Source organism: Peromyscus leucopus, chromosome 3 (genome assembly GCF_004664715.2).
Source record: "Peromyscus leucopus breed LL Stock chromosome 3, UCI_PerLeu_2.1, whole genome shotgun sequence".
In the NCBI taxonomy this organism is placed as follows: domain Eukaryota; kingdom Metazoa; phylum Chordata; class Mammalia; order Rodentia; family Cricetidae; genus Peromyscus; species Peromyscus leucopus.
In genome coordinates this window covers 42,507,541-42,534,573 of record NC_051065.1, presented here as the reverse complement: position 1 = coordinate 42,534,573, position 27,033 = coordinate 42,507,541, and the positions used below count along the sequence as shown (strand labels likewise).

At 37.6% G+C, this 27,033-nt stretch overlaps 1 protein-coding gene across 1 annotated transcript in view; it reads left to right on the top strand.

Annotated features, from left to right (window-relative positions):
- Cntnap2 (contactin associated protein 2) overlaps positions 1-27,033 on the top strand; it is a 2,034,995-nt gene that overhangs the window by 639,745 nt on the left and 1,368,217 nt on the right. The gene's annotated exons all lie outside the window — the stretch shown is intronic.

The following is a 27,033-nucleotide window of genomic DNA, read 5'->3' as shown; positions in this document are numbered from 1 at the left end:
TATACATATAAACATACATCCATATGTATATATATATATATATCTTTGAATGTATATTAAATATACACACACATTATGTATGTATATATATAATGCACACATGAATATACAACCTACTGGTCCATTTAGCTCTGTTCATGTGTACATGTGAGCATGGGTGGCTATTTGTCATTAGATATACTATATGGGAGCTCATCCTTGGAGGACACTGATCCTCCATCTGTCAGTGACTATTGAATGCCTCTAGCTCTTCATCTAGGGATTTTACCTGAGACACTGACATGACAATTGGTATTGTAATTATGCTGAGACCTTATGGGTCATTTTCCCTGCCATATATATGGGACACTATCTAGTAACAGAGATCATGAGCCTGTGTGTCATTCAAGCTTTCTGCCCCATAGTCCAAGATTTACCCTGAGCCTTAGGTATAGGGTGTGTATTATAAATGTATCATTTGGAGCTGGAATCCTCACAGTAACTTATTCTCTGGCTTTTGAATAGTTGTAGATCTCTTTTAAAGTCTCCATCTCTGAACAAAAGCTTTTTAATTTCATGCATTCCCATGTGTAAAATCTTGGGATAATTTCCATGCTGCTGGACTCCTTTTCAGAAAATGCTTGCCTATGCTTTGATCTTGGAGTGTTTGCTAGTTCTCATCGGACAAATCCAAGTTTTCCAGTGTTTCATTGGGGTCTTTGATCAACTTAGAGGAGATGTTTGCTAAAATCAAATACCATTGCTGATACAAAAATCTTATTCACTGGGTACTTATCTGGTCAATACTTGGTGTCGAGTACTTTGACATGTTTCTAAAAGGTGAGAGGACAGGATTTGTGCTTGATTAACATTTGCTGCAGTCTTTGCTTTTTTGATGATGTAACGCTTAACAAGGAATCACAGTTTTTGATTAGGTGTGAGCTCTCCAAAGCACATACTTAGTCTTATTAGGTGCTGGCTTTCATTGGTGAGGACAGGGCCCTGCATTTCCTGAAATCGATGCCTATGTAATTATCTGTGTTCTTGTGCTTGTCTTGTGAAATGTCCAGTTAAGTATTTAGCATTAAATGAATTTCCATATGCAACTTCCTCTCAAGTGGCTCAAGAAAGCATAGGTGCATGTCTATGTGGGAATGGGGAAGGAAGAAGGGAAATGAGGAGAAGAGAGAGGGAGAGAAAGAAGTGGGAGGGCACAGCCAAATCACACAGAGTAAAATCAGGGAATCAGAATAAAAAATGAAGAGTTCACTAGTATTTCTTAAATAATTCTTGCTATTTTTCTCTGAGTTTGAAATTGTTTCAAAGGGTATAATAAACATATTTGAAAAGCTCCTTAATGCCCTGCATTATAACTTACTGTTATTGGGCTGTTTTCTACACATTACTTTTTTTTCTACCCAAGTACTTTATAAGAGAACACAAATAAACATATTAATCTTAACCCAATCATCAAAATCTATATTAGCATTTTAATTTGAATCTGTCCCATAACCTAGCAGATAGGTGTTGTCCTAAGGAAATTAAAGATCTGATAGGATAAGATAGAGGAAAACAAATCAATAACAGGAACATGACTGAGAGGGAACGTGAGCACCCATGAGGAATGAGAAATCATCCAATGAGTGTGGGCTGAATTGGCAGGAAAGATGTGATGTAATCACACACACACACACACACACACACACACACACACACACCCCTCTGTCAACAATCCATATGTACGGAAAAACTCTGTTCCCTGGGGCTGCCCCACCCCCATGACATTGGTTGCAGGAATCAATAGTTGTTTCCTTTGTACTTACTTCCTTTTTTTATTAACATTCTTGAAATTAAAAAAAATTAAAATGAAATTATGTCATTTTTAGCTCCCCTCCAACCTCTATACTGTATGCGCAAAGTTGCTACAAAAATATACACTTGATGTGCTGAACTATGTGGCTGGGAAGTTGCTCAGTGTGTAAAGTACTTGCCAAACAGGGATACAGACACTGGCTTGGATTCCCAGCACCCACATAAAAACCGGGGCTTAGCAACATCTGCCTGTAACCCCATCTCTGGGGAGGCAGAGGGATTAGGATATCAATCTAGCAGAATCCATGAGATCCAGGGCTCCAGATTCAATGACATACTGTCTCAAAAAGTCAAGTTGGAAGCAATCAAGGAGAGCATATGACCTCAACTTATGTTCTCTGCATATGTTCAAATGTGTACACACACGAAAACACACAATGAAAAACAAACAAGAAAATTACTTGACAGTCAAAGTACATTTGTTCAACAGTTTTGAGGCTGAGGGAGAAGCCACAGTTTCCTGAAAGCCAGATGTAGTGAGGGGTCCCTGGAGCATGATGAACTCAGTCTCTAAGTCACCTAACAAAGTTGGTTAATTTCATGTTCTTTCTCTCTCTGTGTGCCTACTGCTTTTCTGCTTTCCAAGTCTACAGTCCAAGAGGATTACAGAAACAGAAAGAGACCCTTGTCCCGGGGTCCACTTTGCACTATTTCTTATGGTTTTTAGCCTTCAGTCTTTGCCAAATGTCCAATCTTGTGTTTGTTCCATGGAGTGACCTTGGCAGAACTCCTAGATGACGACACCCTCACCCCACAAGTCTTGTAACATCTTCAGGGAAGGAGCTTGGGGGATAGATTGAAGAAAATGTCATCACTAGGTCTTATTCTAGAAAATCTTGCAAGGTCTATATTGCCGGCAAATCAAGTCTAAAGAGGCTACTAAATGAATGGCTTCTGTTTGTGGAGAATTCCTTAGACTATGTCATGGGCAAATAGGAGTTTCAGATTCTGTGCCCTCTTGTGCTCTGTACTGACTCACAAGGAATGTGCTATACTCAGACAGAGAATCTATCTTTTCAAAGGGGCTTGCAGTAAATGTTGTCTAGATTTGCTTTCACGTCTGACATTCTTTTAGCTATCCTAGAGTGAATTGCTTCCTTAGCCTGTATTTTATGATATGATCACTGAAAAGTAGTCATACAATACATAGCATGTTTGGTTTTGTTTGTTTGCTTTATTTTGTTTTGTTTTGCATCTCCTTTGGGATAATGTAAACTGACCTCCTATTTCTATTACAAGTTGTTTACATTATTATTTATAGAGTAATATTGGATATGTCAGGTAGGTGGTTTTTTTTTCACCTTCATACATTCAAAACACCAGGAAATATCCAGAACAGGGAAGCACTAAAGCGATCACGAGGCTCTGGCTGTGAACTCCAAAAACTGCATTTGCATACCCCAAACCACAAAGCTCCCTAAGGCCAAAGTGTTGAGAGTGTATGTTAACCAGGTCTTATAAATGAGGTATTACTCAAGGTACCTGACTCTGGGCATAAGAGCTAAAACTCTGATGCAACTCAAGCAATGACATTCGATATTCAGGGTTACTTCAGCAGGGACTAGGAAGTGGATTCAATTTCTTCAGGAAAATGCCAATTAAATCTTACAGGAAAGGAGGGAAGAATCAAAGCATGTTTTAGAGAGCATTTGCACATCTCCCCGCCCTCTGGCTCAGGTGAGAACAAGAGTCCTTTGACCTTTTGTAATGGATGGGTGAAGGGCCCAAGAGTCAGTGTACTGATAATCAACTAGGGGATTATTACTTGTTGGAGAAGGGAGTATCATTCTCTTCAGTCTTATAAGCACTGATAAGTCACCTTGGCTCAAGGAAATAACCTTCTGCCCATGCTCAGACAAGATATTATAATTAAATTCAGTGGGCTGCACACAGAACAAAGAGGGCAAAGTAAGTAGTAGATAAGACGGGAGAGGGAGAGGAATGAGAGATGGGAAGTGGGGGTCAACTGCATAAGTGGATTCCATTGCATAAGTGTGTGAAACTGGGGCTGTAGAGAGAGACACATGGATACGAGAGCTAGCTGCTCTTCTAGAGGACCCTGGTCTCATGCTCTGCAGCCACATGGATGCCCACAACTGTCTGTAAGATCCGTTCCAGGGGATCTGACACTCTCTTCCAACTTCCATGGATATCAGGCATGCATGTGGTGCACAAACATGAACAGAGGCAAAATAGCTGTTCACATAATTTTTGCACACAGGCAAAATATCTGTTCACATAAGTTTTAATTAAAAAAATGTGTGAAACTTACAAACAATAAAAGAACTTCAAAAAACATCACTAAGATAGTCTCACCACTTGAATAAACATAGTTTAATCCAGTATCATATCATATTTATTTCTCCTTAACAAACAATAAATTGCATGCTTATATGTGTGCATGCTTACATTTGTAGGGTTGAAAGTCATGACTGTTGTGTGGAGACCAGAAAATAGCCTTAGGTATCATTCTTCCTGCACCATCCACCTTGCTTTCTGAGACAGGGTTTCTGGTAGTCTGCAACACACTAAGCAGGATAGGTTGCCTGGCCAGCAAGTCCCAAGTGTTCAACTACTTCTGCCTCCTGAGCCCTGGGATTATACTTTCGAGGACAGAATTCCACAGCAGTACCTCTACAGCAAAAGCTGAAGCAGGACTTAGTGCAGAGAGTCACATCGACATGGCACTGGGGCAAAAGTTCATCTCTTTAACAAGTATCCATCAAGTTCAATCACGTGCAGAGAAAACAATGGACCAGGACCAGGGGCATTAAAAGAGATATTGATTTTACTCTCATAAATATTATAGTTAACAGAATGTAAGCTGTGATTATGTAGTATGCTTTGAAAAAGCAATGAGGGTGCTGGTGGTGCTGGTAGTGGTGGTGGTGGTGGTGGTGGTGTGTGGTGTGTGTGTGAGAGAGAGAGAGAGAGAGAGAGAGAGAGAGAGAGAGAGAGAGAGAGAGAGAGAGAGAGAGAGAATAACACAAGAGTACAAGTACTAGGGAGATTATACATACATATATACATTGCTTGTTCACCTTGCTTGTTTTCTGTGTTTGAGGCAGCATCTTTCTGTGTAGGTCAGGCTGACCTCAGCCTAGCCATCCTCTTGTGTCAGTCTCCCCATTGCTTGTTGATGTTGCTGGGGTGAAGCACAAGGCCCAGTTTAGACAGATTATTTTTAGTTTCTATTTTCTTTTCTATTTTTATTAACCACTTCTGAAAGATATAAATGTCTGTAGAGAAGAAGGGTGACTAAAACTAAACATGGGAATAACATGTGGTCTGGAGAAAGGGGAAGAAGGAGAGCATGTCCATGTACAGAGATCCTCCTATGCGCTAGCCTCTGTGTCCTGTGCTAATTTGTGGGTGAAATGTCCCAAGGGCCTTCACTATCTAATAACTCAATAGACATGCTTTTTCAGAGAAATGTATCACATTTGCCTTCTGTGTATCTTAAAGAGGAATGAAAAAAAAAGCACTAAATTTGGGGAAAAATAGTTCAGTACTCAACATGACTCAAAGCATTAATGCAAATGAGGGTAAAAAGCTTTTTGAACCAAAGGAAATACTTAGTATCATGCTAATTATCCTGGTGTTGTTGGTCAAACACATCTACATAATAAAAATGTAAATATATACATATATACAAAATATGACCACAAATGTGTATTCATAACACACACACACACACACACACACACACACACACACACACACACACAGGATCCCAAATAATAGATAGTCTAAATGGAAATTTGTTTCCTGTGTAAGAAGACACATGTTCTTCTCAAACTTTTTTTTCTTAGAACATACCAATTGTCACCTTATCAATGACCAAACACAACTGGACAAGTTGTGCATTCTGTGTGTGCGCACATGTCTATGAATATGTGCTATGTACATATACATATGTGTGGTAATAATACATACATAAATATGTATGTATATAATGTGTATGGGTATGTGTATATTTACTGGTTGCATGTTTTCTGTAGATTTCTACCAGAAATTGTTTCCATTTATTTTATCTTATTCTCATTTTCTAAGACATTTTCAAATTTAAAATTCAGTAACTATTGTATAATAAGATGCTTTAAATACCCAATGATTTTGTATGATTTTCTTTACAGCCAGCATCTCAAAAGGATACAGTACTATGACAGTGCATTAGAGTTACTTAAGCTGAAATTCCTGACACTTGCAGGCAGTGAGTCTCTCTGAGCATGGGGTTGGTATAAAAACCATATCCTAAATGACATCAGACTTTAGATGAACATGGACTATCAGTGAGATTGTCATGCAAGCTGCCCCAGCATTCCTCTATGGCCCTGATACTTCTGTAGTCTGGTGCTGGGGCTAAGACACATCACTCTACCAGCCTCCAGGGAACAAAGAACTCTACATAGTGTTACAGGTTTGGAACTTTGGTGCCTCATAAATATTTAAAAATGAGTGTCCTTAGTGCTCTGAGTAGATCCATTTACCAGTAGTCCTGGGAACCTGGCAACTCCATTAACTTCTGGATGTTGGATGTTTAGTGGCGGGCTATTATTCCTTGGCAATTGTGTAACCACACTAATTAAAGAGCACTTGCCAACCTTTTAATTATTTGCCTTATGAAGCATCCTCTGGTGGGTAAAATCTCGCTAACATGCTCATTTTACTGGTTATTGTGTGGGGGAAATGAAGGTGAAATGATTGATTCTTAGCAGGATCCAAAGTAGCAATAAAGCTTTAAGAGCTAATACTCTTGGGTCAGCAAGGCTGATGACCTCTGTTCAGTCCGAAGGACCCACAAGGTGAAAGAGGAAAAGAGACTCCTCAGGTTATCCGCGGGCTCCATATATATGCTTAAGAACATGCACTCACACACATGCATCCCAACCCCCACCCTACACACATCACACACTGAATTAATAAAAAAAAATCCAATAGGAAAACTTATTTTAAAAGCTATCGCCCATTTTTCTTTCTAATTCTCTATATAACTTTCATATCACACCAATGTCTACTCTGCTAACTTATCTAATTTGAGAAAAATGGAATTTAGTATTTGATATAGTGGAAGAATTCTTTCCTTAATACACTAGTACATTGAATTTGTAATACTTTAAAAATTCACCAGTATGTGGACTTTCCCAAGTACAAAGAAAGGGGAAAGACCACATTTCAACAACTCTTGTATCATTATGAAGAAATGGTAACAAATCACCTTCTAAGGTAGATTTCCCTTTAATAAAAATATCACAAATGTCCATGAAACTGGGCATCTTATCTGAGATAATAACACCCAATGTGACATTCAGCATCCTTGTGAGTGAGAGCTAATATTTATTCATAGCATTTGAATTTTACCTAGGGAGAAAGGCAGGAAGTTACTTGGATGTCTATCCAGGCCTTTGCAGAGAGTTTGCAAAGGTTAAAGCAGATTCTAATAATCAACCGCTTTCCATTTCTCATATGACCATTTTCGTACACTTCATAGTTAGGAGTTCGCAATTCCATGAAGCATGCATGTGTGCTTATATACTTACATGATTTGCAGCTATCGCATAAGCTTGACACTGGGCACACTTGCACACCATTATATTTATAATGCAAAGTCTAAGTGGTAGTTCTGGTGCCTTATGTTATTAAAGAGATTCAGAAAGATTTGGAAATAAACCATGGTATATTCACTTTGATGTTTGAGAGAACATTCTCACATGCAGACATTTTATTCAATTACTCTTGGGCTATGTTCATACAGTGACCTTAAATACAGAAACAAATAAACTAACTTATTAATTGGGCCCCCACTTGGTGTGTATTTTAAGCAATTATTTGATCACTTGAAAAATTTACTCAGTACTTATGTGAAAATAATGTGAGAACAAGGAATCTAGGTTCCCAAGAATAATTCTAAAATATTCATATATTCAAGTTTTTAAACCCATCTTTCAGTTGTGGGTTTGTATGATTGCACGAGGTGACTTTGTCCTGAATCAACAAAAATAGCATAAGAAAATTAAGTAAATGGAGCACACTCTATTAGTTTTATATTATTATAAAGTCTATTTGCTACTATGTTATCATCTTACTAAAATTTTATTCAGAAGAGATAATTATCAACAGCTGATAAATATCCAAGTTAAAAGGTATGTCATTCATATGACTCTGTGCTTTAATTAGAGTATTAGTCAAATGTCCACAAGGTATTTCTACAGTTATATCAAATTAGAATAGCCTCAATTCAAAAAAACTAATTAAATACAGAATGTGATTCAATAAAAGTCACTGATGGTTAATTAAGGGAGGAATTAACAGACTTAAATGAAAATATATAATGTGTATAATCCTAATTAGTGAGTAGCTACTTGCACCCCACCCATTCGAAGACATTCACCAGTGAAGCATTTAACCTTGGGAGTAAGCAAAGTGCTTTCCTGAGCAAATAGTGTTTCCTAAACACTGACCTGAGCAAGTCAAGGATTGTCAAGATAAAATACCTGCCAACCTTTTCTTGAGCAGAATGAAGAAGAAAAGTATAAGTTACTGTCAGGGAGAGGAAGCACCAGAGGGGAACCTCAAGCAAACTGTCAACAAGTGACAGGACACTCACTGCTTCAGGTATCAGGTGTGTCCTAATGTCCTTCCTCCTGGGCCATGGTTTGTCTGTCTGAGAGTCTTGAAGGTCCTCTTTCTCTATGTGTTTTCTTAAATTGAAATGTTCCAAGTATAAGTTTGTAGCACATGCCTTTAATTTCACCACTCAGGGGACAGAAGTGGGTCTCTGTGAGTTCAAGGCCAGCCTGTTCATAGAGAGGTCCAGGACAGCCACAGGACACAGTGAGACTCTGTCTTTTGGAAAACCAAAACATAACAAACAAATGAAAAATTGGTGGTGGTTGCTCTTAGATATTTTAAAATGTTGATGATTTGCTACATAATGACATGCAGTGCTTTCACAGTTCTCTTTAGTAATAGTGTATTTATCTAGACAAAATAAATTGGATGAAACCAAAATTGCAGATCAATATGTATAACAAGAACAGACATAAAATTGATTAGAAAACAGAAACAATATCCCCATAGAAATAACACATTATTACTAAATGGGGTTTATTTGAGACAATTAAGGTTGATTCAACATTAAAATATCAATCATTGAAAATAACCTCATGTAATTATCTCAGTAAACAAAAAAAGTTATTTGACCAATTCCAATTTCCATTAATGAATGTTAGAACATTCTCAACAAAGATATATAAGAAAAAAAACTACTTCAAGATGTTAATAGAAATTGATTAAAGCCAATTGCTGATGAAGCTTTTAAAGATGAACACCAGGATATTTCCTCTATGGTTTTTGAAGTGAGACCGTGTGTCTGTTTTTGTACTTTCATTTTTACAGTAGAGATTCTAACCAGTGCAATAGGAAAAGAATAAATTGGAGATCGACAGCTTGGAAATAACAAGAAAAACTATCTGGATAAAGCTGTTTAATGAATAAATTTAGCAAGGAATTATACAAAAAATTTAATATAACAATAAATTCATATGCAATCATCAAGTATTCAATATACTATAATCTAAAAAATTAAAATAATTTCAATCCATAAATGACTTAACCACTAAGATTTTCTTTTCATTAACTTTTAGTTTTATTTATGCTTATGGAGGAAAGAGCAGAAAATATCATATGTAGAGGCAGTGCCTGGAGAGGCCAGCAGAGGAAGGCAGATTCCCTGGATCTGAAGTTGCTGTTGTGATCTGCCTGATGTGGATTATGGGAACTAAATTCTCATCCACCAAAAGAGCAGGAAGCACTCTTAAGCAGTAAGCCATCTTTCCAGTTCTTAAACACTAAAATATAAATATAGTAATAACTAATTTTCTGCATAGTATATTACAAATGTTTCTATAAAAACTCAGTGAATCCATAATGGATTCCATAATGGAGAGATACACCATTTTCATTGATTGAGAGACTTATCATTTTTGTTTAGTTTATCAGTTTGGTGCAAATTGTTCTAAAGAGTCAACACATTCCTTATTAGATCATCAATGGATTCCATTAACTTCTAAGTTGATTTAAAATTCACTTGTACTTAGAGAAAATGGTTGATAACTCTTCCCCACTCACTCTACTGAAAATTGGATCATACACTTGATCATAGGTACTATGTGATTAAACATACAGAATAATCGATAGAAAAAGTCTTCACAATCTTGGAATAAACAAATGTTTCTTAGGAACAATGCAGAGAAAAGTAGCAATAAAAGAAAAACTGATGAACTCTTAATTCATAAAGATTAAAGTCTTCTTTTTTCACAGAGAACCATCAAGGAAATGCGGAATGAAGTAAACCATGTTTGCGAAATGTATTCACATTAAACACATTTGGGAAGGCTACTCTATGGAGATATACTGTATTTCATTTTGCCTAAAAATTGCTTGTGTGTCTGCTTCTCAAAAGACCAAAAGAGACATATTGTTCTGTATCTTCATATTTACATTTTAGAAACTATTCATTATCCTTTTTCAATCTGGGCTCCTTGAAACTATTAGGACAAAATGTTTTACCTACTGAATCTGGTGTTGTGTTCACACAATTCCCCTGCTTTCCCTATCTCCTGTTTGCCATTTCCCTCCTAAGACACCAGAATGACTGATTAATTGCAAGATGCAAATAATAGGAGGTGATAATCCCAGAGTAAAAGCACCGGAAAATAAGATTCCCGAACCTTAAATAGCAGGTGATTTCCTGTGTATTTGGTAATTAAATCCTTCCATTGTTTCCTGAAGTCTCTTTCTTCTGCTCTGCTTTCTTTGTGCTCAGTGCTTACTACAGTTCAAAAGATTTGTTTGAGAACATTTTTAAATATTTTTTGCCTATATATTTGCCTATGTATAACTGACAATCAAAATTTACATATTTAAAAAGTGATTTTAACAAAAAATGGCATGTATATTTATGCTGTATCCCATGATCTTTTAAATTTTATTGAAAATTTTAAATTAAATTAAAAATATTGAGAGTGAAACAATCTCAGTTTAACTCCAGCATTAGGGTAAAGGCAGAGGCAATTGTTAAGTTACTGAGAAATCAATAATCAGTGCAGTGTACCCAAAATAAATAAATAAACAGCTACCAATATCATGAGTATTCCCATCTTTACTTAAAATTCAAAGCCTGTGACTTTCCAATGCTTTGTTACACACACACACACACACACACACACACACACACACACACACAGCCATGTATATGATCTGGCTGACGGAGGACTAGGGTCTACAGGTTACCATGTGTGCACTGTAGAACATAGCTAACACAGTAGTTGATTTAGACCCATCATATTTTAGTTTGCAGAAATATAATGTATTTGTATCCATCTATGTACGATTTTAATGATATCTTTATGAATGTCACAGAGCATCATTTGTAAGAAGCAGAGTTGGAAATTATCAGTCAGTAAAAGGTGCCAATAAGCATGACAGGAAACAGATTAGATGATAAAAACAAACAAGAGAGACGAATACACAGCACAGGAGGTAGATGGCCCTGCTATAACCGTAAAGGTCAGATCTTAAAGGTGGTGTAGTAAATAGCATGTAAAACAATAATCTTAGGAGTAAATTTATTTTTGTCAAAACTTTTATCATTATATGTATGTTAAGATCCAGAATGTGAAAACTTATGATGACTAAAATGAATTTAGATAAGACTCCAACTTTCAATATTAATACACTTATGCATTCGAATTTTAAATCACTGTGAGTTTACATTATAACCAAATATTTTTTTAAATCCTTACATGGGAAACAGCCTTTTAACTACTCAGTGAAACTAAAGTGCAAATATATAGTTTAAATATTCTGCAACAGATCATAAATTTAATTTTATATCTTTTCTAAGTTTGTAAAGGTAGCGTGTTAAGATATTGTGTCAATAATAGCAATCCTTACTAGAGCTGGAGAGATAATCAGTGGAGAGATAACTCAAAGGACCTGGGTTCAATTCCCGGTACCCTTATGGAGCTCACAATCATCTGTACCTCAAGTTCCAGGGTATCCTTTTGACCTTTGTGGGCACTATGTATACACAGTGCATACATACATGCAACCAAAATACGTAAGTTAATAAAAAATCTTTAAAAAGAAGCAATCCTGACTAATTACATAGTATAGTTTAATTTAAAGCCCAATAATTCAATATTCTTCACATTCTATCCCAATATTCTTGGTAATAAAGAACTTCCCAACTATTTAAATTAAATAAAATGTGAGCTTCTATGCTCATGATAAGTACTCAAATGCCTGGGAAAAATCAAATGCAGAAAAAAACTCCATTGCATAGTGAAAAGAAAAGACAGCATCAATGTGATTTCCATACATTGTCAGGTTGCATATTATCTTGTTAAAATGAAAGACTAGATGAAGTCACTCTGTCTAGAGATCTGTGTGTTAAATGGATTGAATTCCATTATAACATTTCCCAGGGACACATCTACTAGTCTGGCCTTTCTTATATATTCAGTGCATTGAGCAGTTCTAGACTGAACACAGTAGAAACATTTAGAGTTGTTTCTAGAGGTACTACATTCTTACTGTTATTTATTCATGTTAAAAAGCAATATTTAAGCTCATTTATCAAAATTGGTTATTGGGAAGTAGGAGTAGAACTTTTGAGGTGCAGTTGGGAAGATCGTATTTTCGAGTCAGGAGCTTAAGGAACATTTACTTAGGAGCATGCCCTTCTTAATGTGCCTTCTCTGGGTCATGTGTCTAGAGGACACCCACTTTAATTTTGATATTCCTATTTGTATTAGAATATTAGCAACAGAATATCTTTGTTATTAAGGTGGTGATTTGTACATCTTAAGAAATGGGAAATAATAAACTGAGATTATCAGGGATTTAACAAAAGAATTTGCTTAGGATATATTAAGTTACACAAAGTAGAATTTATCTAAAGGAGCGCTCTCCCTGTATTGCCTCTAGCATCAGCTCAAAGAGAAGCAGCAATGTGATCAACCATGTTGCACCTTGAACAGAATAAAATTGAGACTTGCTAAGAATATGTTTCTGTTAATATTTGTTCGCTAGCATTACTGCCAATTAGGCCCTATTCCAATAACAAAGAGATACAACCCTAACTTATAATCAACTGTTAGACCCATTCCTGTATCAAAAAAAAAAAAAATGCCTCTATGGGCCCCTCAAAGGGAAGACACTGACTAAGAGCTGTTATTAAGTCTTGGACTGCCATCAAGTCTTGTTTCTTTTAGCAGGAAAATCATAATTCTGCCTCGTGGACAGGATAACCTTGGGTAACAATTATTTGAAAAGAACAACACTGGTCTACTTAAAAGAAAAAAGGAAGTGACAACATCTTTGCTGTGTAAATCTCCCATTCGGACAAATGATCAGGCTTGCAGATTCTTGTCTCTGTTTAAATTGTTCAAAGTGTGACTTGTGGCCAGAACCTGAAAGAGATTTGTGGATGACAGCGTATATGAACTATATCAGTCCATGGCCTATACAAATTGGTAAAATTTTCTGTTCCACACCTGGTTTCTCTTAGGGAATTAGCCAGAACCAGACACACACTATTAAAAAAATTTTTGTTTTTCTACTAGTATTTGGAGTGAATTCCCACTGGTGACTTAAGTTGTTGCTTCAATAAGAGTCATTACTAGTCATTGATAATAATGTCTTCACATGGGGATGTTTTTGTTATGCATTGTGGGCATAAAGAATTTAACCAGGTGGTACAGAAATAACTCCTCTTTGTTTGCAATTTGGTAGATCACATATTGTTTCCCAAAGGATTTTCTTCCTAATTATGTTTTGTCCTACGCAATATTAAAGTTCATTGACATTTCCAAACTACACAATAGGATGTCTGTGTGAAAATTGCCTAGAAGCAATATTGACTGCTGGCAAGTAGGCTAGCTTATATTTTTAAAAGTAGCTCTTATGGATTTATCAATAATAAAACAGAGTTGATTATATTAGTGCTTATCTCTTCCCCTTTTGGGCTGGCTAAATAATTGTATTTAGCTTTTTATTGCATTCATCCTGGAATGCTGTATTGCACAACTATGTGGGAGCAGATATCACAACGAATAGAAGGAGCTACATTACAGACTGCTTCCCCCAAAGTAAGCGTGCCAAATGTGTGCTTCAAAGGTAATGGTGTTTCTAACTGGAAAGGATAACTCAGAACTCTGAAAAAAAATTCTGAAAAATCCAGACATTTGACTGTGATTCATGCAAATCAACCCTGTTTTTCTTGCTTCTAGAAGAGAGATTCTAGAGGGCGGTGGGTATTGTGCAACTTAATTATAAGTGTCAGCCAAAAGACCTACAAAGGCACTGTCACTTACTGTGTTTCTTATCAAGCTGTTAATGCCATACAACTGGTGTACTAATAATGAAGTTTTAATTAGCTCTCAAAAATACTGAGAGCTTATTTAAGCCTTCCAAATTGGATAGTACATGCTTAGCTGGAAGCTACGCTTGCATCCCAAGCATATCAAAATAATTGTCAAATGCATTGTATGCACATGAGGAGACGATAGCGAGAAGGCTTCATATCTATCTTCGAAGAAATGAATGTTTAAGATGTTCAAGGAAGTTCTTTTGAATCCTTAATGGTGTTTTAAAAATACTGTCTTTTATATAGCAAACAGTTCTACAAGTGACTCACTATGTTTGTTCATTTGAGAAGCACCATTGGGGAGAAAACAAATTTTAAATAAGGTCTGTACTAACTTCAATCCAAATTGGACCATTATCTCTATACTTACCCATTCCTGAAGACTATTCAGTTCTATTTACATACCCTTAGTGTCGGTCCGAGTTTTATATCTCACGGTGGGTCCTTGATATTAGCATTTAAGAGGATGTGGATTTAAAAATGTACCCATGGTGTTCTAGCTGTTGTTTTAATGCGGTGGTAGGTTTAGACCATCATTTTCCTGTGTGATTGTCTATTCACACTGGATATGATGTCTAACTTTTGCCAATATTACTGAAAGTACTCTAGCCAACACTGTCCAAACCCTACAATATGAATTTCCGGCAAATCACAGATTTGGATGCTTGGAGTGGAGTAGCTGACCTCATTTCCTGCTAGTAGAGGTTCTGTGTTATTTTAATAACAATTTTAATTTCTTGTCAGATTACCTATTTGCTCCAAGTTGGTCTAACAAGAACATTATCAGAATATACTCTTAGGCTATTGATACTTTACAGTGGGAGTATGAGAATTCCTCATTCTACATGTGCCAGGGACTGTAGTCAGCACAGATGTTAAAACCATGAGACTATGGGTGTACATTGTTCAGAGGTACAAATGACACTCCGAGGGAGAAGGTGAGAGTTGATCCAGGGAATGGGCAATTGTGCTTGTGCAGACTAATGGGGCTCTGAAGCTGCACGTATGGCTTACTTCACAATCTACATGATATATCCTGCGCTTGTTTAGCAAAGCCTGTGAGTGAGGGCAGGAGTACGGGATTATGTGATTACTCCTACTTGTTAAACTCAGAGGACAAAGGTCATGTCCTGTTCATATGTGATGTTTCCCTCCAGAGAGTGAAATAATGGTCTATAAGGACTGCAGGAAAACCATAAAAGGCAATGGATACTTCCCTGTTGACATTGTTTCTGAGTTATTATTTACGCCTTTATAGATATTATAGAAAAATGCTAAATGGCTATGCCAATTCATTCAGAATTTGTAGGAGACACAAAGTAAATTCAGAAGTGTGAAAACTGTTTTGATTTGTCAAGAAAACAAAGCAGATTGTTGACAAAAGCATAATTTAGAGGGCCAAACAGAGAGAGAAATGGCTGAGGGAGGCGGGAATGCTAAATCTGAAGCTGGAGCATGCAAATTGGGGATGGAATCACTATGTGAACATCCCAAAATTAGGAATGGGTGCAGCAAGTTCTGACTGAGTTCACTCACAGATGATGGGGCATAGTTAATAGTGAAAATCGGAATCCTTTCACACTTTATCTAGAAAAAAATAAATCAGTATATATTTTATGTGTGATAGACAACTGTAATTGCAAGCACATTTTAAATCTTCAAATAAATTTTCTGTTGATTTTGACATGGTTCTCCCAGTCAATAAATGCCTGAGAATATGCTTCAACTTTAACAGCATTATTACATGGAAGGTGTTTTACAAGCTGATGGGGAAAGCATGTGTTGATGCTTTTGTTTTTATATTCAAATAATTTCATTTTGAAATGCTGATCATGCATTCAATTGTTCCTATCAATTTATCTTCATCAAAATATGGTCTGACTCCTCTGCATGTGATCTGAATTGTACTATATCAGTATCATTAATTTCTAGAAAGACCTGCCTTGATAAAATGTGCAATGCCATTGTGCATTCAGTTTGAATTGTGTTTGCATTCTAAACAGTGAGTAACTGACTAGTGATGATAATGATTTGAAAGCAGATGATGGACTGTAATGTAACCTGGTAGGACTGGGTTCTGGGGAATTCTCCAGTTTCCTTTGCTTCTAACTCCAGTAGCACTCTGGGTTCTGACACTCCTGAGAGAGATGGATTGAGAGACACAATACAGCAAGCACTGAAGAGGTGGTGTCCTATTGGCCAGTCCAACAAGGAGCTAACCTCCTGCCTAACACACAGGACCAAGGAATGGAGTCTGGAATTATCTATTGTATTGCGCAGGTGTTTTCCTCAAACTCTAAATTCTTATCACCTGCATGAACACATTATTCAGGGGATTCAGATAAACTAGTCTATGCAGGAGACTCCTACCAGCCAGGCTGTTTAAAAACTGAACAGGTTTCAGACCAACCAAGGGTTTCAGGGCCTTCTTCGTGCCTCCTAAGCCTTGATCCTCCTCTTCTGGGTGCATTCAATTTAGAAACTGCTGCTTTTTCAGACCCTCTGTGATGTAAATCTCCTTAAATGTGTCCTGTGGTTTTAAAATACAGAACTCTGGGATGGCCAAACACCCTAATAGTTATGCCAGAAACCCCATCCAAGTACTGAGGAATCTGGATGCTGACATCCATGGCTAGGCCCCTGGTGGAGCGCTGGGGGGTCTAATTAGCGAGAAAGAGGAGGGTTTATATGACCGAGAATTGTTGAAACCAAGGTTGGATAAAGCACAGGGACAAATAGCCAAACGAATGGAAACACATGAACTATGAACCAAAGGCTGAGGGGGCCCCAACTGGATCAGGCCCTCTAAATAGGTGAGACAGTTGATTGGCTTGATCTGTTTGGGAGGCATCTAGGCAGTGGTACCAGGTCCTGGACTCGCTGCATGAGATAGCTGTTTGAAACCTGGCACTTATACAGGGACGCTTGGCTCAGTCTGGGAGGAGGGGACTGGACCTGCCTGGTCTGAGTCTATCAGGTCGATCTCAGTCCTCGGGGTGGCCTTGATCTGAAGGCGGTGGGAATGGGGGTGGGCTGGGGGAAGGGGAGGGGGGCAGGAAGGGGGAGAACAAGGGAATCTGTGGCTGTTATGTAGAACTGAATAGTATTGTAAAATAAAATAAATAAAAGAAAAATAAATAAATAAAATACAGAACTCTTTCTCTTAGGATTTAGTTTCTCTCTCTCTCTCTCTCTCTCTCTCTCTCTCTCTCTTTCTCTCTCTCTCTCTCTCTCTCAAATGTAAAGAAGCGGGGAGTTTGAACCTCTCTCCATGCTCCCAAGTTAATTTATAGGGAGCAGAAGCCTAAAATTATACCTGGCTCCAAGGTGTAGCTCTACCTCAATTCACAACAGTGAGACAATGGTTTTTTTCTTTGGGCAAAGCAAATTAGTAAACACAGCTGACCTAAATCCCATGTCCTTTACAGACTAACCCAATCTGAATCCAGTTGTTTGTAGCTTTTGTTTATTTTTGTGCCTGAATCCTTTCCTCTCATACTTTATCAAATTAGTGTTTTCTCTCCTGTTTAACTTTGTTGGACACATTTGCTTCTCAATACTCATAAGAAAACAACTGAATTCCTCAAGAGAGAACCCAGATACACTCTAAAGGCCACAGATGTAGGAATCTCTAACACTAAGCTATGCAAATCGGTTGTTTGTTTCTTCGTTTTGTTTTTAGCTATAATTGCACAAGTACTATTGGCTGCCCTTGACAGTCTGGCCATTGGCAATAGCACATTCTTTTCTTTCAGTCTGAATTACCAACACTGACTTTCCACAGAGTTCAATGAGGCCTTAGAAAAGACGAGAGCCGAAGTCCAAGAATCACAAGCTATGAATGAACCAAGCCATAGAGCTGTTGAGAAGTCACAGATTGGTTACAAGAGCAAAGTTGGTTTAAGACACAACAGTGTTTCAAGGTGAGGCTCAGAGAGAATTTTATAAAAAGCAATTCAAATGGTTGAATGGAAAAGAGCAAATCCTATTAAGTCAAAGGCATGGTAACCAACTTGGAAATTGGTCACCTGTCAAGCCCATTATAAATGCATCTATTGGCCTGACCTTTGATCAATGGGGGCTCCACACCTCAGAGTTCTTAGATATTCCTATAATATTATGCTGGCAAGGGAATTACCTCACTAACGGCTTTGGTATGTTCAGGAAATTCACAGGCCTTTGTTCCCTGATATTTTGATATGTCCATGTATTTATGACTTAACTTGATAAATACTTTCTACGAAGAAATGAATTATTTATCAATATTGACCTCATTGTTTGTGACAGAGGAAACATGCCTCTTTACTTGCACAAATAAAATGTAGACTCATCCTGCCTCAACATTTACATTCAAAATAGAGCAAAGTGCAGTTTTATAAAACAGGGTTTGCCCAGGGGAAGGCACAGTCCAATCTCCTGAGATACTAATGGCTTTCTGAAGTCTTTGCCAAACTAGTCTTAGTATCTTGTTGACTTGTCAAGGTTGAAGACTGAGCAAGCTGCTTTGAGTTCTTGCTTCTTGTTAGTTGCTGATGAGGCCAATAAAATGTTCTTTGCCCTTCTATACTCCAGGTCAGATTTTATGAATTATTTTGTGACATTTATTTTTTTTATTTTTTCCTCTTAATTAAGCTCCCTAGTTAAAAAAAATGCATACTGTTCATATTTTATGATGATTATAATTTCAATTGCACAATTATACCAATGAGATCATATTGCACAAATGAAATAAAACTATATGACAAGATAGAATTCTTTGTGAAAGAAGAGACTATATGACTTATTTATAACTTCAGATTTTTAGAAAAAGTGTAGCATCATTTGAACTCCAAACAAAGTGCTGATCCCTTTGTGTTTACTATTAGTGGAAAAATCACATGTTGAACTCTTTCCATGACACCAGGACTCTATGAACTCACAGAATGTACATCACATTATGTGCTTAAACAACACATATAAAATGAATCTCACTTGTTTAGATCATTTCATATAGCCTTGATTCCATCAATTAAGAAGAAGTAAAATAATGCCAGAAATGAAAATATGAGTGTTGATAGGGAGAGGGTAAAGACCACTATCTTTCAACTGCTAGCAATACAGAAGGTTTTAAAAAGGTTAGTGTCTCTACATCTTTCAGGATCATTTCATGTTTGCTAAACCAAAGCAAGATGAACTAGGAATCCTTAGCTTTTCCAGTGTCACCTTGAGTGAGAGCTTTTCCACTACACAAGAGTCTCCTTTACCCTTCTGAGCGTGTCAATTAAAAATTACTGGGATTATTTTTACCCAATTATATTATATATCTGCATAACACATTTCATTCACTATTCTTCTTCAGCATATTAATATGAATGGATGTCACTTCAGGTCCTTATTTATGCATTTTAGATAATTCATAATAAACCATTTAATAAAATATACCTTCAAAGGATTTGCAACTTTTAGTCTTGCATTTCAAAATGTGTTCTGTAAACACAACTTAGTTTTTTGTTTGTTTGTTTGTTTGTTTGAGCTGTGTTTATGGTTTGTGTTTGGATGACTGTGACCCCAAATTATTACAGTTGTATGTTGGTATCTGTTTGCATACTACTGCCTTAATCTGTGATAAATGTATTTCATTTAGTCTTCTGATCCACCCTCTCCATTTTTCATCCTAATATCTGTTTGCGAGTGACTTTTACAGGTGACTTTAATTGACTTGTCCTTGAGCTTATTTTAAATTTAGCCAGTGGCAAACCCTGAGAGGAAATTGGGAAGGAAGAAAAAAGGTGATGATATACTACTCTCTCTTTTTTTTTTTCCTTTTTAAATACTGAAATTCTTTTGGAGGCTATTTTAGAATAATGTATGCACTCAAATTCCTGAGCCAAAGTGTATATTCTCCTGCCTCAAGTGTTCCTTCTGGCTTTGCTCATAAAGCCTCACTAGCTTTACAGTCACAATAGGATATGATGATGGAAGCCGGAATCTTAAACAGAAAATGGGTGCTCTCACAAAAGTCTTTTAACAGTCTCACTCTGAGCTCTTAGCTCCTTTCATCATCACAGGGCCCATCATAAACCGCCCTCAGCTGGTCCTTCTGACCCCATTTCATTGCCTGCCCCACCTCTCCTCCACAGTGGGGGCTGCAGCTTCCTTTCTGTTCTCAGGAGCCTATGAACTTTCTCCGGCCTGGTGACCTTGCTCTCCCAGACCCACCTGCCGATCTTCTGAACATGACTCAGACATCACCACCTCAAAGGAGCTTTGGCCACTGCAGAAGATCCCCGAACTCTCTGGAACACATAACTATTCCACTTTGGCTCCTGACTCTACCTTCCTGTGAACTGTATTTGCTCATTTTTTTAAAGGTTGTCTCCTCCAAGAACATATTAGCTTTGTGGGAAAAAGTGCTTTAGCCGAAATCAAGTGTCCACATCAGAACCGTAGTCCACTTGTGATAATTGCTCAGTGAGATGAGAAAGGTTGTGTTGAATGAAACACAATGGCAAGCCAATGCCTTGATAATATTTGTTGAGCCTAGTATCCTGTGGCAGTTACTGGAATAACTGTGTCCATCACTGGAAGCCCTGGCACTTCTGATCTCCTCATAATCAATCCTGGCCACAAGTATCAGAAGAGGTTGGCTTAGAAGATGTTGGCTTCGATTTCCATTCTAGCTTTTTAAAACTTGAAATGAAACAACTCTGTTCGCACACTACAACATCAATTTTAATAGATTAGTGAATATCCCTAACTTGATTTAGTGTCATATTTAATAAACTTTCAAAAGAAAATGAACCAATTACACATGGTTCTCTTTCTGACGAATTCTCCAGTACTTTATACAAAAATACAAAGAATAGTATTCTTTAGTCTTCCAAGAAGGGCCATTTTACTTTTTTAGAGTTACTTTTTAAAGTCATGAGGTCAACAACTTGGACTACTATGCATGTAAGTGCTAATGCAAATTAAAGCCCAAGTTGACCTCCAGCAGCAGTTCATTCTATGTTGACAGTGAGAGAACACTTTGCCTGTTATGATACTGTTACTCGTGGACTGAAATGCTGAAGAACCCCCTCCCCCTACTTTGTTTTTTGCAAAAATCAAGGTATATTCTAGGGTTTCCTGGTTGACCTCAACAGATAAACTGAGATGATAGTCTTAGTTCAGAAATGATCTGAATGTAGATTTACAGTCTACGCGTACAGCTGGCTAAGTGAGATCGCTTTCACAGTTCTGCATGTATCCCATCGGCTCCCCATTAGTCACTGAACTCTTGAAACTGGTATTGTAACATTACCACAATGTTTTGCACCAATTTTATAAACTTTACAGTGCAATATGTGTTCCTTTTCTGAGGCAAACCAAAGGTATATTTCTCAAGGTTCTGCTGCTATCAGAGCTTTGATGGAGGATTGTTTATACATTTGTAATAGATAGAAATAAACCAGAAAAAGAGAAGAAAAAAAAAGTAGTGGAGGAAAAAGTGAACACTGCAAGAATACTCAAAAGGGCTGAGAGTTGCAAACACCAAGAATGGCTTTGCATAGTAAATGGAATAGAACAGCTCTGAACTATAGCTTACTTTTCCTGGTTTGGTCTGACAGAATGATTGAATGCTTTTGTACAAAAATCAAAGCCTTAAAAACAAGGATTTGGTGAGATTGTAAAATGGTGTGCCACTTTGGCAAAACAGTTTGGTGGTTGGTCAAAATGCAAAACATTGTTACTCTGTTACTCAACAATTCTACCCTTAGGAATATATCCTCAAACTACTGAAAATGTGCACCTATGAAACATGTACATGAAGGTTTACAGCAGTGTGTTGCTAATAGTAAAAAAGTTAAAACAACTCAAATAGCTATCAAATACTGGAGAGAAATAAAATGTGGCTTATTCATACAATAGAATATTATTAAGACATAAAAATGAATGAGAAACTGACAGATTAAATGACTTTGGTGAACCTTCATAATTTCATTTGTAGATCTTTCCATTTCTAATTTATAAATACATTTGGGGTTATAAATTATAAATGTACTGTCTCCTGTCAACATTGTATACTTCTATTTGATGATTTCTGTGTCAAACATTATATGGAAATGTTTCCAAGTATTTTCTGTATTAACTGTGAATGAATAAAACAAAATAAATTGCCTGTGATGGAAAAAAAAAAAGAATAAAATGAATGAAAGCACAGTGTAATTCCAAGTGAGTAACTCTGGGCCGCCGCCCCAAGGACGTGGAAGTGAATGAGCTGGTCTTGCTCACCTGAGCAAATCAGGAGAGTTTACCCTAGTGGACAGACTGACAAACTCAGATACCACCTAGAAGCAGATCTAGGGTTTTGAGTTGGCCCACCTGAACATCTACACCACCCATGAACTTCTGGAGGTGATGAGGTACCGACCCTGCAGAACCAAAGTTGCCAGATCAATATGGCACAGGGCAACAACAGGATATCTGAGAGGAGCCCTGTCCCAGAAGGACCCAGTATAGTAAAACAGAAGCCAGAGGCCTTGAACCAGACCAATGACTTAATGCAGTGAATATTTGCAAGTAAAGTACTTGGGCAAAAGGGTATAGTGGGTGCCACATCATGACACACCACACCTTCCACTGTGAAATGCTTTTTTATTTTCTTCTTTAATTTGCATTTTTATTTTTAATTGTTTATTTTTGTCTTGTTTTCTTTTGGGGAGGAAGTTGCAAGGGCAGAAGGCAAATATGGAGGGACAGGGAGATGAGTAGGATTGCGTGCATGTTATGGAATTCACAAAGAATCAATAAAAAGTTAAAAAAAGAAGTAAATGCATAAGAAAGAATAATGACTTGCTTATTGGAAATATCTATGACAGTGGAGTTGGAATATGAAAGCAGTGGCCACTGAACTCTTCACTACATTATTTTCCAGTTTTTGTCATTGTTAATTGAAGATATATATTTATTTTTATTTATGTAAATGTATGCATGATGGTTTGTCCACACATGTTCAAGCACCCTTTTGAGGTCAGATGATTTGTTTTTATCAGTTGTGAGCTGCCTGACTTGGAAGTTAGGAACTGAACTCAGGTCCTTTGCAAGCCTTAACTTAGCTGCTGAGACATCCCTGCAGTCCCTATTAAGTAATTTAACAAGCAGATTATTTATAATAATATGTGGTAATTCTATGTATAACTTCAACCTTGCCATACTCAGTTTTCCTATTGGTAGAATGGTAAAACCTTCATTTTATCCTCAAGAGCCCTCTATGTTTAACTGGGGGCTGGGGATTTGCCTAACTTTCCTTTAATCTGAGCCTAGGAAGGTTCAGGTGTAATATTTTCCTTCTTTGGTTCCTAAGACCTCATTACTAGCAGGAGTGACCTCGGAGACTTGTCCACAGTACTATGGTTTCATGTTTGCATAATAAACAAATGGGACCTTAGTGGCAAGGCTAAGTTGTTGGAACTGTGGTATGGGCAAAATTATTTTTTAGAGACGGTTATAAGTAATGATTCTTATTATAAGCCAAGTAATTATTAGAATTGGCTCGATGCCAGAAAGCTCTTCCAGACGGTCCTTCCAGAATTCTGAGCCAAACATGTTGTCTTTGAAGTGCCATCCTGTGGACCAACATCACAGGAAATAAAACTAAGTCTACCCATTTGACTTGGCACTCAAGTTCTCAACGTACAGGATAGAGACTGGCTATAGGAAACCCAATAAAATAGTGTCTGTTTTATTAAGTTATTTCAGCAGTTTTAAGTACAGAAGTTTACTTCTTTAATTAGGTAATATAAATAGAAAAGTTTAGTTTTTCATAGAGTTTCAGATCTTTGAGATTTATTTTTTATGTATACTTTTTTATTAAATAGAATATAAAATAAGGAAGCCATGTTTACAAAATTGTCTTAAAGCTCTTACTAATTTTCACACCAGTCCTTAATTATTCATGCATCTTCTGTTTACTTACTTATCTTGACAGAATAAATCCACAATGGAGAACAGTATTGCAGAAATTAAATAAGTGTTAGATAATTCTACAGCATAAGTTTTTCAGCAGTGCCAGGGAATTAAAATTCTCAAAAGGGGGGGCGGGTCTCAGAGGACATCAAACAGACAATGAAGTGCATCACTGACCTCAGGCTTACAAGGTGGTCTGTAAAGTGCTTGATTTGCAAGCATGAGGACCTAGATGAGCTTGGCTCTCCCCCGCACTCATATGAAAAGTCAGGCCCAGTAATATGTTCCTCGAATCCAGAGATACAGAGGCAGACAAAGAAGGATCTCTGGTCCTGGGTGATCCTTGAGCTCCAGGTTCAGTGAGAGACTGTCTCAAAAATACTGTGGAGAGCAGCTGAGGAAGACATCTGATGTTGAACTCTGTCATCCAGATGCATGAACACACATACACACACACATATGCTTATACACACACAGGAATAAAAAAGTCTTAAGATGTTACATATGCTCCCGCTGAACTAACTTCTGTATGCTTTTGATTAGAGAGTGTCTCACTCTGTAACCCAGTCTAGCCTGGAACTCACTGCAGAGCCTTGACTGTCCTTGAGGTCAAGGGTGTCCTGCTCTTCTTCTTCTGTCTTAGGTTTTCTATTGATGTGAAGAGACTCCATGAGCATGGCAACTATTTTTTTTTTTACTTTTAAACAGTTTTATTGAGGTAAAATGACATAAAAAATGAGAATATCTTTAAAACAAGTTTTGATACATAGATACATTTGTGAGACATCATCTTAGCCAATATAGTAGACATTGTTGTCACTCGCCAAAGTAACCTTGTGTCCTTCTCTAGTGCTTCCTCACCCCACACCATCTTCTGCTGACCCCCACACTCCACTATTGAATTTTGAGGGACTTCTGGATAGAAGTCTTTTTTTTTTTAATGCCAAATGCTGTTTATTGAAGGAGGGAAGAGTTCTTAAATACAGGCTTACAGCACAATGGGAGAACCCCGGAGGGCAGAAGTTCGCTACTGCTAGCGATGTTTTATAATCTTGCATCTAAGCTGTTAATGGCCATTATGCAGGATACATAGACAAGGAACTTCCCTTAAGCATTCAGGAGGGTGGAACCTGGCAGGGAATTAGCATAGGGAGGATATCATGGTCAAGGTCAGCAAGCAAGACAACAGTTACCCAAAACAGGGGCCAGGGCCCTACAGGTCCCCCTTTTACTAAAAAATGAGCTTCTGACTTAGGTTGCGTGAGACATCAGCAGGTCACCTTACCTGTCATGGAGACGCCTGCCCAGGCCACACAGGTGCTCTGTCTTAGGTTGGTGAGTGCCCGCCAGGCATTACCCATCTCTGAATACTCATTATCATATACTCATTATCATACAGGCTCAATGGTGTGTGAGCAGCAGAGTTAACTGCTGCCAAAGATCTCAAAGTGGCACTGGGCTTGTAATCTGTGTGTTCGACACAGAAAAAAACAACAGAGGTCCTATCCCACCCATAGCCAGTAGGCTAAAGGCAACTGAGCCATTCCCTTCCTTAACAAGCCTTACTGCAAATTGGAGTCCTTGTAAGATGGTATCCCAAAAGCAAATGGAACTTTATAAATTTATAATTTTCAAAGCCAATCGAAATGTATATAACTATTGAATTAAATTTATCATGCCCAATAGAATGAAAGATTAACTAACAGTGGTAGCTACTTTTGTTGCCAGGGTCTCCACTGTGCTAGCTGTAGTAAGCAATTATGAAATGGTAATCCCAGAAACAGTAGCAGTGGTGGCCGCCATTGCTATAACAGCAACAATGGCAGCAGCAATGTCAAATTCTCCTCTGGAGCATGGCATGGATACAACTCCAGTAACACGAACCACCAAGGCCCATTTTTCTTGATCCCAGCAGGACTTAAGCTGGCAGCTCTTCTGGAGAATCCAACCTCATGGCTACAGTTCCTAGGCTTACATTAATGCTTGCCACGGCAGCTCTTATAATGGAAAACATTTAATTGGGGCTGGTTTACAGTTTCAGAGGCTTAGTCCATTATTACCATGGTGGGAAATATGGTGGTATACAGGCAGACATGGTTCTGGAGAAGGAGTTGAGAGGTCTTTATCTTGATCCATAGGCAACAGAAGCAGATTGTGAGCTACACTGGGTGTAGCTTGAGCATATGAGAACTCAAATCCTGCCCCCACAGTGACATTCACTCTCCAACAAAGCCACATCTACTCCAACAAGGCAATACCTCCTAATAGTGCTACTCCCTATGAGCCAAGCATTCAAACACGTGAGTCTATGGGGATCGGTCATTTTTACTCAAACCAGCATAGACTCTGATGTGCTGGAATCACAGATTTGTCTTATCACAGTCAACTCTGATTGCTGAACTTTTAACTACACAATGTCTTATGTATCTTCCATATTGTCAGATGATTTTATTTAACTACTTAAAGAACTATGGAGTAAGAATTATTTCACATATCAATATGTTTACATGATTCTTTCTGATTGTTGCAAGGCTGGATTGTAGCTATTCACTTGCTAATATTTATGTATTTTTTATAATTTACCTTTAGGTGTGTGTGTGTGTGTGTGTGTGTGTGTGTGTGTGTGTGTATTTGTGTGCATTTGTGGAACCACGTATGCTATAGCACATATGTTTAGGTCAAAGGAAAAGTTAGCTGTCTGTTCTTGTCCTGTACTTTGTTTAAGATGAGATCTCTGTTATTGGCTGCGGGGTATATACCAAGCTGGCGAGCCTGAGAATTTTCTCCGATTCTCATCTTTCACTCTCATCTCATCTTAGAAG